Source organism: Ambystoma mexicanum, chromosome 1q, assembly GCF_040938575.1.
Source record: "Ambystoma mexicanum isolate Mex_15411 chromosome 1q, UKY_AmexF1_1, whole genome shotgun sequence".
In the NCBI taxonomy this organism is placed as follows: domain Eukaryota; kingdom Metazoa; phylum Chordata; class Amphibia; order Caudata; family Ambystomatidae; genus Ambystoma; species Ambystoma mexicanum.
This window is the reverse complement of record NC_090922.1, coordinates 1,277,334,827-1,277,349,601: the sequence shown is the minus strand read 5'-3', so window position 1 is coordinate 1,277,349,601 and position 14,775 is coordinate 1,277,334,827. Positions and strand designations below refer to the sequence as shown.

General features: G+C 60.2%; 1 protein-coding gene across 1 annotated transcript in view; it reads right to left on the bottom strand.

Annotated features, from left to right (window-relative positions):
* C8B (complement C8 beta chain) overlaps window positions 1–14,775 on the bottom strand; it is a 457,407-nt gene that overhangs the window by 29,281 nt on the left and 413,351 nt on the right. The gene's annotated exons all lie outside the window — the stretch shown is intronic.

Sequence of the window (14,775 nt, the reverse complement as noted above, 5' to 3'; positions counted from 1 at the left end):
ACCCGATACTCAATTTTATCCACTATAGTTGTAATTATTCTTCAGTGTACAACTAATTTGTTTAGGTATAGCTAAAATACATGTGTCTCTCTGCCAGAGCAATTGAAGCTGTGAATGTACCTCCTTTTTTTCAACACTGCCTAGTACATTGATTGATTGCAACATACTGTATGCACTGGATTTATATTAATTATTTTTTTATTTTATAAAGGGAGCTGACTGATCGGTCATGCACGGTTGAGTGTATCATGACCGATATGCTGATATCTGATCTGCCATTTTGTGTCATCTTTGGCTATTGTGTAAGAGGGGAGTAGTTGTAGAATATTGGTTATGAGAGAAATGTCTTGTTTTGGGTAACACAAATATGTTTTACTGTTGCTGTTGTTTTTTGTAATTATGGCAGGTTCTTAGATGATTCTATATTTTGACCATATCATTCTGTGGTAAACTAATGACAATGGGCACATTCCCCCCAAATTGTCCCCAAAAGAGTAATTGTGCCAAAAGCTCTGCGACTCATGAATATTCTCAGGTCAATTTTTGTGGCATAAACCAAAGTCATCCATAGGCACCATTTCGTCTCCCCCACTGCTCAATAATGGCTCCCTTAAACTGCCACAGGAGCAAACAGCAACAACAAATCTTCCTCCAGTGATCACAAACTATATTGCTTACACCACCAGTCCACTATGACTAAAGTACAGGAAACAGTATTTTTTCCGTAGACACATTCACTCAGTGGCCAGCAAATCAGCAGCATTCTTCAGAATATATAAGGTCACAAGTTTATAACATCTATGTTTGCCTTTTAACTGTCAAGCCTTAGTTGATGCAGTCTACTTTTGATTCCCAGGAGTGTTGTCAGTCTTGTCTGCTTCCTCAAATATAATTGTCTCCAGTCCCATCTCTGACTTTGAACCAGCCATCCCACTGAAACCACGTAGGTGGTGTAGGCAGCCATCAGTGAGGTCAAATGGTCTCTGTTGAAGTGAGCAATGTAGCTAAGGTCCATGGCAATTTATTCTGTTTTCACCAATTAATTTTGCATTTTTTCACTAATAAGAGTAACAATCTCAGATAAAACACGGGTACATAGATGAATGGATTCACATTCAACAAACCTGAGTTTTAGCCCATGCTTTGCTAGCAATATTGAACACTAAACAATTGTTCATTACAAACTGTAACAACATGATGGCCCTAATTACGACCCAGGCATTGGCTAATAGCACCATGGTCCATGCCGGTAACTTACCGACTCCCCATGGCGGAATGGGGAATTACCGCCCCATTCCGAGGTTGGCGGGGCGGTAATTCCCCATGCTGCCATGGCCCTTCCCCATTCCCATTTTTGCCCCACAGGGCTCAATGGGAATGGGGAAGGCGCTAAGTACGGTGCCGCAAATTGCGGCACCGTAATTAGCACCAAGGTCCCTTTGCGGGTTGGTTTTTTAACGCCTGCTAAAAGCAGGCGTTAAAGTGCCACCCACAAAGGGACCTTGTAATCAGGCATTAAGGGTTTAACGGCGCCGCCACCTTTTACGGGGCCGTTAACCCCTTAACGCCTGGGTTGTAATGAGGGCCGATATCATTAGTTTAGCTACCATACAAAGGAAAGGAAAACTCATATTCTTCTCTATTCAAGTCAGTGAAGTTAAGGAGCCAGTTATCTCCAAAGTCTGTTTAGCTCAAGAATAAAGCTTCTTCAATGAATGATTACTTAAGCAATTACTGAAGGAACAGAACATTCCCACATTTACAGGGTAATTCATAGAATTTCGCAGAAAAGTGTCGCAAGCGGCTGGCGCAGAGTGTCCGCGTGCGATTGTCTGCGCCAGGCACGTGCGCTAAAACCGATTTCCGCGCACAGCGTATTCATGGATTTTAGGCTCCCAAACCAGCCGTGGCGCAGAGTATCGCAGCGACCCTGCAGCAGCGCCAGTAACGCCCCCAAGAACGCCCTCGCGCAAGGAAAAGCCATCAAAATCGCTAAATCATCGCAAAGGGCTGCGCTAACCCTGGACCAGTTTACAGGGCTGCCAAATAAGGAACGCAAAGCGGGTAACGTGCATATCAGGGGTACGCGTGAAGTTATACATGCGATTAGCCAGGCTGCCAGGGTACGTGTATTTCAGGGGTGCGCGGGAAGTTCAACACGCGATAGTCCAGGGAACGTGTATTACAGGGGTACGCGGGAAGTTCAACACGCGAATGTCAGGGAACGTGTATTACAGGGGTACGCGGGAAGTTCAACACGCGATTGTCCAGGGAACGTGTATTACAGGGGTACGCGGGAAGTCTTACATGCGATTAGCCAGGGCACGTGTAATACAGGGGTACGCGTGAAGTTATACACGCGATTAGCCAGGGTACGTGTATTACAGGGGTACGTGGGAATTATCACACGCGATTTGGCTGGGTACGTGTATTACAGGGGTACACGGGAAGTTCTACACGCGAATCGGCTGGGTACGTGTATTACAGGGGTGCGCGGGAATGATCACACGCGATTTGGCTTGGTACGTGTATTACAGGGGTGCGTGGTAATGATCAGACGCGATTTGGCTTGGTACGTGTATTACAGGGGTGCGTGGGAAGTTCTACACGCGATTGGCCAGGGTACGTGTATTACAGGGGTACGTGGGAATTATCACACGCGATTTGGCTGGGTACGTGTATTACAGGGGTACACGGGAAGTTCTACACGCGATTCGGCTGGGTACGTGTATTACAGGGGTGCGCGGGAATTCTCACATGCGATTTGGCCAGGTACGTGTATTACAGGGGTGTGCGGGAATTATCACACGCAATTAGGCTGGGTGGGTCCTCACAGGTGTTCCCTGTACACCCTCCACGGCCCCAGCAGGCAGCCCACAAAACAGGGGACTACCCTACACACCTGCTCATGTCCCCCTGCACCCCCAGCCCCCAGCAGTGCAGGGTCACCCTCCACCAGGCCCCCACTCATGTCTCCCACCACCCCCACCCCCCAGCAGTGCAGGGGCACCCTCCACCAGGCCCCCACTCATGTCTCCCACCACCCCCACCCCCCTGCCACCATGGGCAGCCCCCACCAGGCCCCCACTCATGTCTCCCACCACCCCCACCCCCCTGCCACCATGGGCAGCCCCCACCAGGCCCCCACTCATGTCTCCCACCACCCCCACCCCCCAGCAGTGCAGGGTCAACCTCCACCAGGCCCCCACTCATGTCCCCCTGCACCCCCACCCCCCAGCAGTGCAGGGTCACCCTCCACCAGGCCCCCACTCATGTCTCCCACCACCCCCACCCCCCAGCAGTGCAGGGTCAACCTCCACCAGGCCCCCACTCATGTCCCCCTGCACCCCCACCCCCCGGCAGTGCAGGGTCACCCTCCACCAGGCCCCCACTCATGTCCCCCTGCAGCCCCACCCCCCAGCAGTGCAGGGTCACCCTCCACCAGGCCCCCACTCATGTCTCCCACCACCCCCACCCCCCAGCAGTGCAGGGTCACCCTCCACCAGGCCCCCACTCATGTCTCCCACCACCCCCACCCCCCAGCAGTGCAGGGTCACCCTCCACCAGGCCCCCACTCGTCTCCCACCACCCCCACCCCCCTGCCACCATGGGCAGCCCCCACCAGGCCCCCACTCATGTTTCCCACCACCCCCACCCCCCAGCAGTGCAGGGTCACCCTCCACCAGGCCCCCACTCATGTCTCCCACCACCCCCACCCCCCAGCAGTGCAGGGGCACCCTCCACCAGGCCCCCACTCATGTCTCCCACCACCCCCACCCCCCAGCAGTGCAGGGTCACCCTCCACCAGGCCCCCACTCATGTCCCCCTGCACCCCCACCCCCCAGCAGTGCAGGGTCACCCTCCACCAGGCCCCCACTCATGTCTCCCACCACCCCCACACCCCAGCAGTGCAGGGTCACCCTCCACCAGGCCCCCACTCATGTCCCCCTGCACCCCCACCCCCCAGCAGTGCAGGGTCACCCTCCACCAGGCCCCCACTCATGTCTCCCACCACCCCCACCCCCCAGCAGTGCAGGGTCACCCTCCACCAGGCCCCCACTCATGTCCCCCTGCACCCCCACCCCCCAGCAGTGCAGGGTCACCCTCCACCAGGCCCCCACTCATGTCTCCCACCACCCCCACCCCCCAGCAGTGCAGGGGCACCCTCCACCAGGCCCCCACTCATGTCTCCCACCACCCCCACCCCCCTGCCACCATGGGCAGCCCCCACCAGGCCCCCACTCATGTCTCCCACCACCCCCACCCCCCTGCCACCATGGGCAGCCCCCACCAGGCCCCCACTCATGTCTCCCACCACCCCCACCCCCCAGCAGTGCAGGGTCAACCTCCACCAGGCCCCCACTCATGTCCCCCTGCACCCCCACCCCCCAGCAGTGCAGGGTCACCCTCCACCAGGCCCCCACTCATGTCTCCCACCACCCCCACCCCCCAGCAGTGCAGGGTCAACCTCCACCAGGCCCCCACTCATGTCCCCCTGCACCCCCACCCCCCAGCAGTGCAGGGTCACCCTCCACCAGGCCCCCACTCATGTCCCCCTGCACCCCCACCCCCCAGCAGTGCAGGGTCACCCTCCACCAGGCCCCCACTCATGTCTCCCACCACCCCCACCCCCCAGCAGTGCAGGGTCACCCTCCACCAGGCCCCCACTCATGTCTCCCACCACCCCCACCCCCCAGCAGTGCAGGGTCACCCTCCACCAGGCCCCCACTCGTCTCCCACCACCCCCACCCCCCTGCCACCATGGGCAGCCCCCACCAGGCCCCCACTCATGTCTCCCACCACCCCCACCCCCCAGCAGTGCAGGGTCACCCTCCACCAGGCCCCCACTCATGTCTCCCACCACCCCCACCCCACAGCAGTGCAGGGGCACCCTCCACCAGGCCCCCACTCATGTCTCCCACCACCCCCACCCCCCAGCAGTGCAGGGTCACCCTCCACCAGGCCCCCACTCATGTCCCCCTGCACCCCCACCCCCCAGCAGTGCAGGGTCACCCTCCACCAGGCCCCCACTCATGTCTCCCACCACCCCCACCCCCCAGCAGTGCAGGGTCACCCTCCACCAGGCCCCCACTCATGTCCCCCTGCACCCCCACCCCCCAGCAGTGCAGGGTCACCCTCCACCAGGCCCCCACTCATGTCTCCCACCACCCCCACCCCCCAGCAGTGAAGGGTCACCCTCCACCAGGCCCCCACTCATGTCCCCCTGCACCCCCACCCCCCAGCAGTGCAGGGTCACCCTCCACCAGGCCCCCACTCATGTCTCCCACCACCCCCACCCCCCAGCAGTGCAGGGTCACCCTCCACCAGGCCCCCACTCATGTCTCCCACCACCCCCACCCCCCTGCCACCATGGGCAGCCCCCACCAGGCCCCCACTCATGTCTCCCACCACCCCCACCCCCCAGCAGTGCAGGGTCACCCTCCACCAGGCCCCCACTCATGTCTCCCACCACCCCCACCCCCCAGCAGTGCAGGGTCAACCTCCACCAGGCCCCCACTCATGTCCCCCTGCAACCCCACCCCCCAGCAGTGCAGGGTCACCCTCCACCAGGCCCCCACTCATGTCCCCCTGCACCCCCACCCCCCAGCAGTGCAGGGTCACCCTCCACCAGGCCCCCACTCATGTCTCCCACCACCCCCACCCCCCAGCAGTGCAGGGTCACCCTCCACCAGGCCCCCACTCATGTCTCCCACCACCCCGACCCCCCTGCCACCATGGGCAGCCCCCACCAGGCCCCCACTCATGTCTCCCATCACCCCCACCCCCCAGCAGTGCAGGGTCACCCTCCACCAGGCCCCCATTCATGTCTCCCACCACCCCCACCCCCCAGCAGTGCAGGGTCACCCTCCACCAGGCCCCCACTCATGTCTCCCACCACCCCCACCCCCCAGCAGTGCAGGGTCAACCTCCACCAGGCCCCCACTCATGTCCCCCTGCACCCCCACCCCCCAGCAGTGCAGGGTCACCCTCCACCAGGCCCCCACTCATGTCCCCCTGCACCCCCACCCCCCAGCAGTGCAGGGTCACCCTCCACCAGGCCCCCACTCATGTCTCCCACCACCCCCACCCCCCAGCAGTGCAGGGTCACCCTCCACCAGGCCCCCACTCATGTCCCCCTGCACCCCCACCCCCCAGCAGTGCAGGGTCACCCTCCACCAGGCCCCCACTCATGTCTCCCACCACCCCCACCCCCCAGCAGTGCAGGGTCAACCTCCACCAGGCCCCCACTCATGTCCCCCTGCACCCCCACCCCCCAGCAGTGCAGGGTCACCCTCCACCAGGCCCCCACTCATGTCCCCCTGCATCCCCACCCCCCAGCAGTGCAGGGTCACCCTCCACCAGGCCCCCACTCATGTCTCCCACCACCCCCACCCCCCAGCAGTGCAGGGTCACCCTCCACCAGGCCCCCACTCATGTCTCCCACCACCCCCACCCCCCAGCAGTGCAGGGTCACCCTCCACCAGGCCCCCACTCGTCTCCCACCACCCCCACCCCCCTGCCACCATGGGCAGCCCCCACCAGGCCCCCACTCATGTCTCCCACCACCCCCACCCCCCAGCAGTGCAGGGTCACCCTCCACCAGGCCCCCACTCATGTCTCCCACCACCCCCACCCCCCAGCAGTGTAGGGGCACCCTCCACCAGGCCCCCACTCATGTCTCCCACCACCCCCACCCCCCAGCAGTGCAGGGTCACCCTCCACCAGGCCCCCACTCATGTCCCCCTGCACCCCCACCCCCCAGCAGTGCAGGGTCACCCTCCACCAGGCCCCCACTCATGTCTCCCACCACCCCCACCCCCCAGCAGTGCAGGGTCACCCTCCACCAGGCCCCCACTCATGTCTCCCACCACCCCCACCCCCCAGCAGTGCAGGGGCACCCTCCACCAGGCCCCCACTCATGTCTCCCACCACCCCCACCCCCCAGCAGTGCAGGGTCACCCTCCACCAGGCCCCCACTCATGTCCCCCTGCACCCCCACCCCCCAGCAGTGCAGGGTCACCCTCCACCAGGCCCCCACTCATGTCTCCCACCACCCCCACCCCCCAGCAGTGCAGGGTCACCCTCCACCAGGCCCCCACTCATGTCCCCCTGCACCCCCACCCCCCAGCAGTGCAGGGTCACCCTCCACCAGGCCCCCACTCATGTCTCCCACCACACCCACCCCCCAGCAGTGCAGGGTCACCCTCCACCAGGCCCCCACTCATGTCCCCCAGCACCCCCACCCCCCAGCAGTGCAGGGTCACCCTCCACCAGGCCCCCACTCATGTCTCCCACCACCCCCACCCCCCAGCAGTGCAGGGTCACCCTCCACCAGGCCCCCACTCATGTCTCCCACCACCCCCACCCCCCAGCAGTGCAGGGTCACCCTCCACCAGGCCCCCACTCATGTCCCCCTGCACCCCCACCCCCCAGCAGTGCAGGGTCACCCTCCACCAGGTACCCACCCATGTCTCCCAACACCCCCACCCCCCAGCAGTGCAGGGGCACCCTCCACCAGGCCCCCACTCATGTCTCCCACCACCCCCACCCCCCAGCAGTGCAGGGTCACCCTCCACCAGGCCCCCACTCATGTCCCCCTGCACCCCCACCCCCCAGCAGTGCAGGGTCACCCTCCACCAGGCCCCCACTCATGTCTCCCACCACCCCCACCCCCCAGCAGTGCAGGGTCACCCTCCACCAGGCCCCCACTCATCTCCCCCTGCACCCCCACCCCCCAGCAGTGCAGGGTCACCCTCCACCAGGCCCCCACTCGTCTCCCACCACCCCCACCCCCCTGCCACCATGGGCAGCCCCCACCAGGCCCCCACTCATGTCTCCCACCACCCCCACCCCCCAGCAGTGCAGGGTCACCCTCCACCAGGCCCCCACTCATGTCTCCCACCACCCCCACCCCCCAGCAGTGCAGGGGCACCCTCCACCAGGCCCCCACTCATGTCTCCCACCACCCCCACCCCCCAGCAGTGCAGGGTCACCCTCCACCAGGCCCCCACTCATGTCCCCCTGCACCCCCACCCCCCAGCAGTGCAGGGTCACCCTCCACCAGGCCCCCACTCGTCTCCCACCACCCCCACCCCCCTGCCACCATGGGCAGCCCCCACCAGGCCCCCACTCATGTCTCCCACCACCCCCACACCCCAGCAGTGCAGGGTCACCCTCCACCAGGCCCCCACTCATGTCTCCCACCACCCCCACCCCCCAGCAGTGCAGGGGCACCCTCCACCAGGCCCCCACTCATGTCTCCCACCACCCCCACCCCCCAGCAGTGCAGGGGCACCCTCCACCAGGCCCCCACTCATGTCCCCCTGCACCCCCACCCCCCAGCAATGCAGGGTCACCCTCCACCAGGCCCCCACTCATGTCTCCCACCACCCCCACCCCCCAGCAGTGCAGGGGCACCCTCCACCAGGCCCCCACTCATGTCTCCCGCCACCCCCACCCCCCTGCCACCATGGGCAGCCCCCACCAGGCCCCCACTCATGTCTCCCACCACCCCCACCCCCCAGCAGTGCAGGGTCAACCACCACCAGGCCCCCACTCATGTCCCCCTGCACCCCCACCCCCCAGCAGTGCAGGGTCACCCTCCACCAGGCCCCCACTCATGTCTCCCACCACCCCCACCCCCCAGCAGTGCAGGGTCAACCTCCACCAGGCCCCCACTCATGTCCCCCTGCACCCCCACCCCCCAGCAGTGCAGGGTCACCCTCCACCAGGCCCCCACTCATGTCCCCCTGCACCCCCACCCCCCAGCAGTGCAGGGTCACCCTCCACCAGGCCCCCACTCATGTCTCCCACCACCCCCACCCCCCTGCCACCATGGGCAGCCCCCACCAGGCCCCCACTCATGTCTCCCACCACCCCCACCCCCCTGCCACCATGTGCAGCCCCCACCAGGTCCTCACAATCCCCAATCATGTGCGTAATGGTCAGCCTCCACAGCCAAAAAGCCCTACCAAGTAACCCATTCACCCACATGGAAATGAAAACACATGTTACACCCCCAATGTTCATGAAGCAAATGAACCCATGTCCGTCACACACAGATTTTCAAATTGAATGGGAAAACACACAACATGACATGCATGAAACCAATGAGATGAAACCACACAGTGAACAATGGAAAAAAAAATGTATTGGACAAAAATACGAATGGTAAAGAAAGAAAAATAACTACAATGTAAATGTGAAAAAATAAGCTGCATGTCCGCATAAAAACACAAAAGTAGAAAATGAAATCCATAAAATTTTGTCCAAAGTGAAATGTAAAAACTCTCCATGCAACAAAGAACTATGTACAAAAATAACAAGGGTCCATCATCACAACTGAACTAAGGAAACCTCCTAAAAAACCTACCTAAATATCAACTATATACAAAAAGTGGAGCAGTGTCCGTCGACTCCAAATCATAAGAAAAAACAAAGGAAACCTAAAACTAAAGAACTATATACAAAGGCGGCGGGCAAGTCCAGCGGCTCACTCCGTGGTGTTCCGGGCCAGGGCATCATCGAACTCCTGTTCGATGTCCCGGAGGCGGTCCAGTTCCATGGCCCCGAGGGTCCGCAGGGACGACGCCGTGTCCTCCTCCAACCCCCTGCGGATTGCCTCGAGGCACTCGGCCCGCCTCAGGGCCCTCCGCATGGAGTTCTCCGCCCTGACCATTGTGAGCTGCGCCTCTTCCGCCCGCCGCCGCTCCGCACCTATGGCGTGGCCCAACCGCTGCCACACGGAAGACACTCTCTGTCCTGGGTCCTCCTGCCCTCCGGCCGATGCCTGCCCCTCCGATGTCGAAGGCCCCGAGCCTTCATGGCTCCCACCATGTTGCTGCTGCTGCTCTGCCTCTGCCCGTGCACTGCCTCCTGCTGCCTGCACATCCTCCGCCGGCTGGGGTGCAGTTGTTGATGTGGCCACCCCTGCTGGACGTCCGACTCCCGACTGTGGCAGGGATGCCTCCTCCACCAGCCTGGCCGCACTGTCAGAGGCAGCTCCACAGGGCACCCAGGTGACTGATGGGTGGGAAGATGGCACAGAGGACGACTGGCGCGTAGGGGGTCCAGTTGAGGAGGGGGTCGGAACAAGCCCCATCAGACGGAGGAATCCGGTCTGGGTGACCTGTCCCAGCAGGCTGACGTGGTCAACGAGCCATTCGAGATGACGTGCAGTCTCTCCATGAAAAGACTGCAGGTCACCTCGCATGGCCCGTTGACGCAACGCCACACCAGCCAGGACAGGCTCAACCCGGACCTGGATAGCCACGTCCGCAGGCAGAGGAAGGCCAGTTTACGTCAGCTCATCCCCTGCCTGGAAACGGGTCTGGACGTAGGCATCCCTGCTGGTGCAAGATGATGCAGGGACAGGATCGGGGACAGGATTGCACACAGGCACCTCCGCGGCGGCCTGTGCTGCCTCCTGTCCCTGGTCCTGGACTGCACCACTAGCACCAGTGGGATCCCCACCTCCAGACCCCGTCTCTGGTGCTTGCACGGCCTCCTCCTCCACCAGACCCCCCACCAACCTGGATGACTCCGTGCCATCTTCCCCTGTTGGGCCCTGTGGGGTCCCAGCTGCCCCTTCTGCTGCCGAGGAGTCCAACTCCAACCTCCGCCTCTTGGACCTCCCCCCGGCAGCTGCGGCCTGGGACGCGGCACCGGACTCCTCACTCCCCGACGAGATGACAACACGGGAGGGGAGCCGGGCCTTGCGTCTCCGGCTGGCGGTCGGATCCCCGCCGCTGTGCTCCACAGCACCTTCTCCGCCCTCTTCATCAGTTGACGCTGCAGACAGGGAGAAACAAAACACAGGCATCAGGGCACTGTACAATGGACACATACACACATGACAGTTGCACATGAGTGGCATTGGCAAACCTCAGACATGTCATCACAATCCCCAACACACATGTCATTGCAACTCGCACACATGAGCCATACCACAGCCATATCGCAACTGCCACCACCATCCATACACATACAACAGCATGAGCAGCCAAAGGTGACCCAGACATCACATGCAACACAGGAAGTGCACCACACATGTACACACACCACCACACTTGCATGCATGTGTACACCTCTGCCAAGTGTCGCACTGTTCAGATGGGCATCCATGTCACATCTGCCAATCAGGCTTACACATACCGCAGTCACATGCATCCATGTTGCATCACTGTTGCACCCTTGTCAAATACACACACATGCACATGTACACAGTGCTCATACATGCAGCCCAATACAACATACATGCGTGACATCACGGACATGTCTACTTACATACACATACATACAAACATGTGTGCACGCACAACTGCATTTGCCATGCAAGCCTACACACACAAGCACCATCCATGTCTCACACATTACAGCCCTCGCATGTGTCAGCCCCACGGCCATGTACACCCCCACCCATACTCGACCCCATACAAACAGATGTGCAACCTGCACAATACCGAATAATCACCACACGCACTGCTCACAATCAGGATGCATGTACACTCACCGCTCGACTCCAGGCGGGTCTGCTTCTCCAGGACCTGGACGTGGAGCGCTGGGGATATGCGTTCCAGGACCCCCATCTGTTCTTCCGACAAGTGGCCCCGGCGCCCCTTGGCATCCGCTGCCTTCAAGAGGCGCCGGGCCTTGTTCAGGGTCCTGGACCTGACGTCCTCCCAGCGCTTCCTGACATGTTGTAAGTCCCGGACTGCCACCCCCTCCGCGTTGATGGCAGTCACGATGTCAGTCCAGATCCGAGTCCGTCCTTCCTTGTCGGCGCGGGAACTTCCGAAGAGGGCATCATACTGCCCCAGGACTTGCTCCACCAGGACACCAACTTCGGTGGCACTGAAGCTGGTGCCCCTCTGCCTCTCTGGCCGGGTTTTGTCAGTGGTCACAGATGGTGTTTGCCCCGACATGACAACCCCAGAGGCAGGAGTGGGTGGGCAACTGGGTCCTGGGGCTGGGCTGTGGAGCGATGGAATTCCAGTCGGGAGTCTTCGGTACCAGCAGGGGTGGTCACAGCAACAGCACCCCTGGCTGATGTGCAGGCAGCAAATGGCAGTGCACGTGGGCAGCAGGCAGTTAGGCAGCAGCAGATGGTAGGTGGGAGCGTGCTTGGGGCTCTGGGGGGCAGTAGTTCGGCCTTCTGGGCAGGAGCGTGGTCTTCCGTGTGCTTACGCGTGGCCAGCTTGGTACGGAGTGATTTGGCACGTGAAAATCCTGCACGTCAGCGTGAAAATCGAGGAAAGGCCCTTAGCGCGTAAGCGCGTCAGCACGCATACGCGATTCTATTGGACCAAAGGCCCTCAGCGCGTAAGCGCATCTGTGACATGACCCGCACGGGTGTTTCCCACACAGCACGTGATGACAGAGCACACGTGGAAAGACTGCACGTCAGAGTCTCATCGCGTGTGATTGGTGGAAATGGCCCTACACGCAGAAGTGACAAAGCGTGTAATTGGTGGAAATGGCCCTACACGCAGAAGTGACAAAGCGTGTAATTGGAGGAAATGTCCCTACACGCAGAAGTGATGAAGCGTGTAATTGGTGGAAATGGCCCTAGCGCGTACACGCCGCGTAAGTAACGCTGGACGTGTGGGCCTGTATAAAAGGTACGCGTAGAACACCACTTCCTTGTACGTGCTTTTCGTGGAGAGCGAGTTGGTGAATTCTGTACTTCTTGTCGTTTCACACGCGATTTACTTCACGGCGTTTCAAGTTCGTATTCCCTGTTACCTCTGACAGCTTTTTCTCTTCTTTCGCTTTTACTGGTTTACCTGGGCCTGTTCCCTCAAACAGTGTTCCCTTCTACTGTTGTCCTGTCTCCTCAGACAGTGTACAAATCTTCTTTTGGCGGGGGTGTTGCCAACCAAACGTGCTCCTTTTACACGCTCGTTTACCAGGCAGACGGTGAGTCACGCACGTATCTAACATCTGTGCTTGCCCCGTGTGTAGCCTACCCCTTCAGAGGTCATTCTAGGCTGCGTGTGACACGCATACGTTCATTCTTGTGTTTCTGGGTGCCACAGCGTAGTGCAGGTTTTTCTTTCTGCACACGTGGTCTAGGAGGGGTTGCGTGCACGTCATCTCCCTTTTTTGGGCCTCCTGTGCGTTGCGTGACCCGTCATCTTTCCCCAGGGGTTACATTCAGCCTTGCTAGAGCACTAGGGTACAATTACCATCTGGTACCCAACCCCTTTGACCCCCAATTGCCCAGGACAATAGTCTACATCCACTCCCATACGCACATTAACATCAGTGCCATGGCTGGGAGGCGAGGATTCCGTAAGGGTGGCAAAGGTGGAAGAGCCACAAGTGGTGGCCGTGGTGGATCCGGTAGGGGACGTGGTCGTAACTTGCAGGGTGAGCCTGTCCCCCCATGTGTGGAGGACCAGTCACGGGCACCCATAATCCCCCCCCCTCCCCCCCTCACATTGAGGCTGATGTGGCTGACACCATCCATGCTCAGCCCTTGTTGGACCAGCCCATTGTGGCACCAGACCTGGCTGACTCCATGGCTGACTTCCAGGTCAGCAGGGCTACGACACGTGCGCTGGTGCACGTTGATGCCATCATGCCACGTGGATCTGGGGCAGCAAGGTCATCTGCTGCACCAAGGAGGCAGGGCGGAGAGGCTGCAGGGGCAGCTGCGGCTCCATCCACCCCAGCCCTCACACACCCAGCCAGGACAGTGTCGGTCCTAGTCCATGCTGCTGACATTCCCCCTGACACCATCACACTAGAGCCAATGCCTGCACCAACTCCCATGCTGAGTGTGCAATCCCACACTCCTGATACAGAGTCCACCAGGGCTCCTGCCCCTAGTGTCCAGAGCGGCGCAGGACACTCAGGATCACCACCACCTTCCAAGCGGAAGAGGAAGAGTGCTCGTCCGGCACAGGCTGATGCCCCAGACACGGCTACACAGTCCGGCCCGTCCAGGAAGCCCAGCTTCACGGATGACGAACTGAATGCACTTGTCGAGTATGTGTCCGGACATGACAACGAGATGGTCATTGTTGCAGGATCCAAGACCACACCTGCACAATGCCAGGCACACTGGCAGACCGTTGCGGACATCGTAAGTGCCCTTGGAATTGTGAGGCGCACAGCCAATGATTGCTATAAGCGCTGGAATGACCTAAAGCGCAGGGCAAAGAGTAAGCTGGCCTCAAGTCATGCCGCAACTCTAGTGACTGGAGGTGGGTCTCCAGTAGTAGACATGGAACTCACTCCACATGAGTCAGTCGCTGGGACCTACGTCACGGAGGAACAGATCCAAGGCGTGGGAGATCTGGCTGATTACGAGGCATTGTCCGGTGAGTGCACATGCATGTGTGTGTCATCCATGTGCATGGTGTGTGTGTGAGGGCTTCTGTTTGTGTGCCAGGTGAGAGTGTGTGCGCCTGAGTCGTATGGGTCAGCCATGTGCTTCATGCAATACTTCCTGCGCAGCTGCATTTGGCCATAGCAGTATCCCTTCTGCCAACAGTAGACATCTAGCCCAACTGCACGCCAGTTGCCCTTGAAGTGTCACCTTGCCACAACATATTTGCTTATTTTTCACTGTTCATTCAGTCAGTTTGTTTGCATTCCACCACTTTCACTAGGCATGTCGCTGTCCACTAGTCACATGTCTGACATGGGTATGGTAAAGTGGAGTGACTTAGTTACCTGGATATCATTTGTACACACATGTCCCTGTGCAATTGGACCATTTCAGACTGGCAGCTCCAGGTGAAAAATCGGACCTGTTAGAATTAGAAA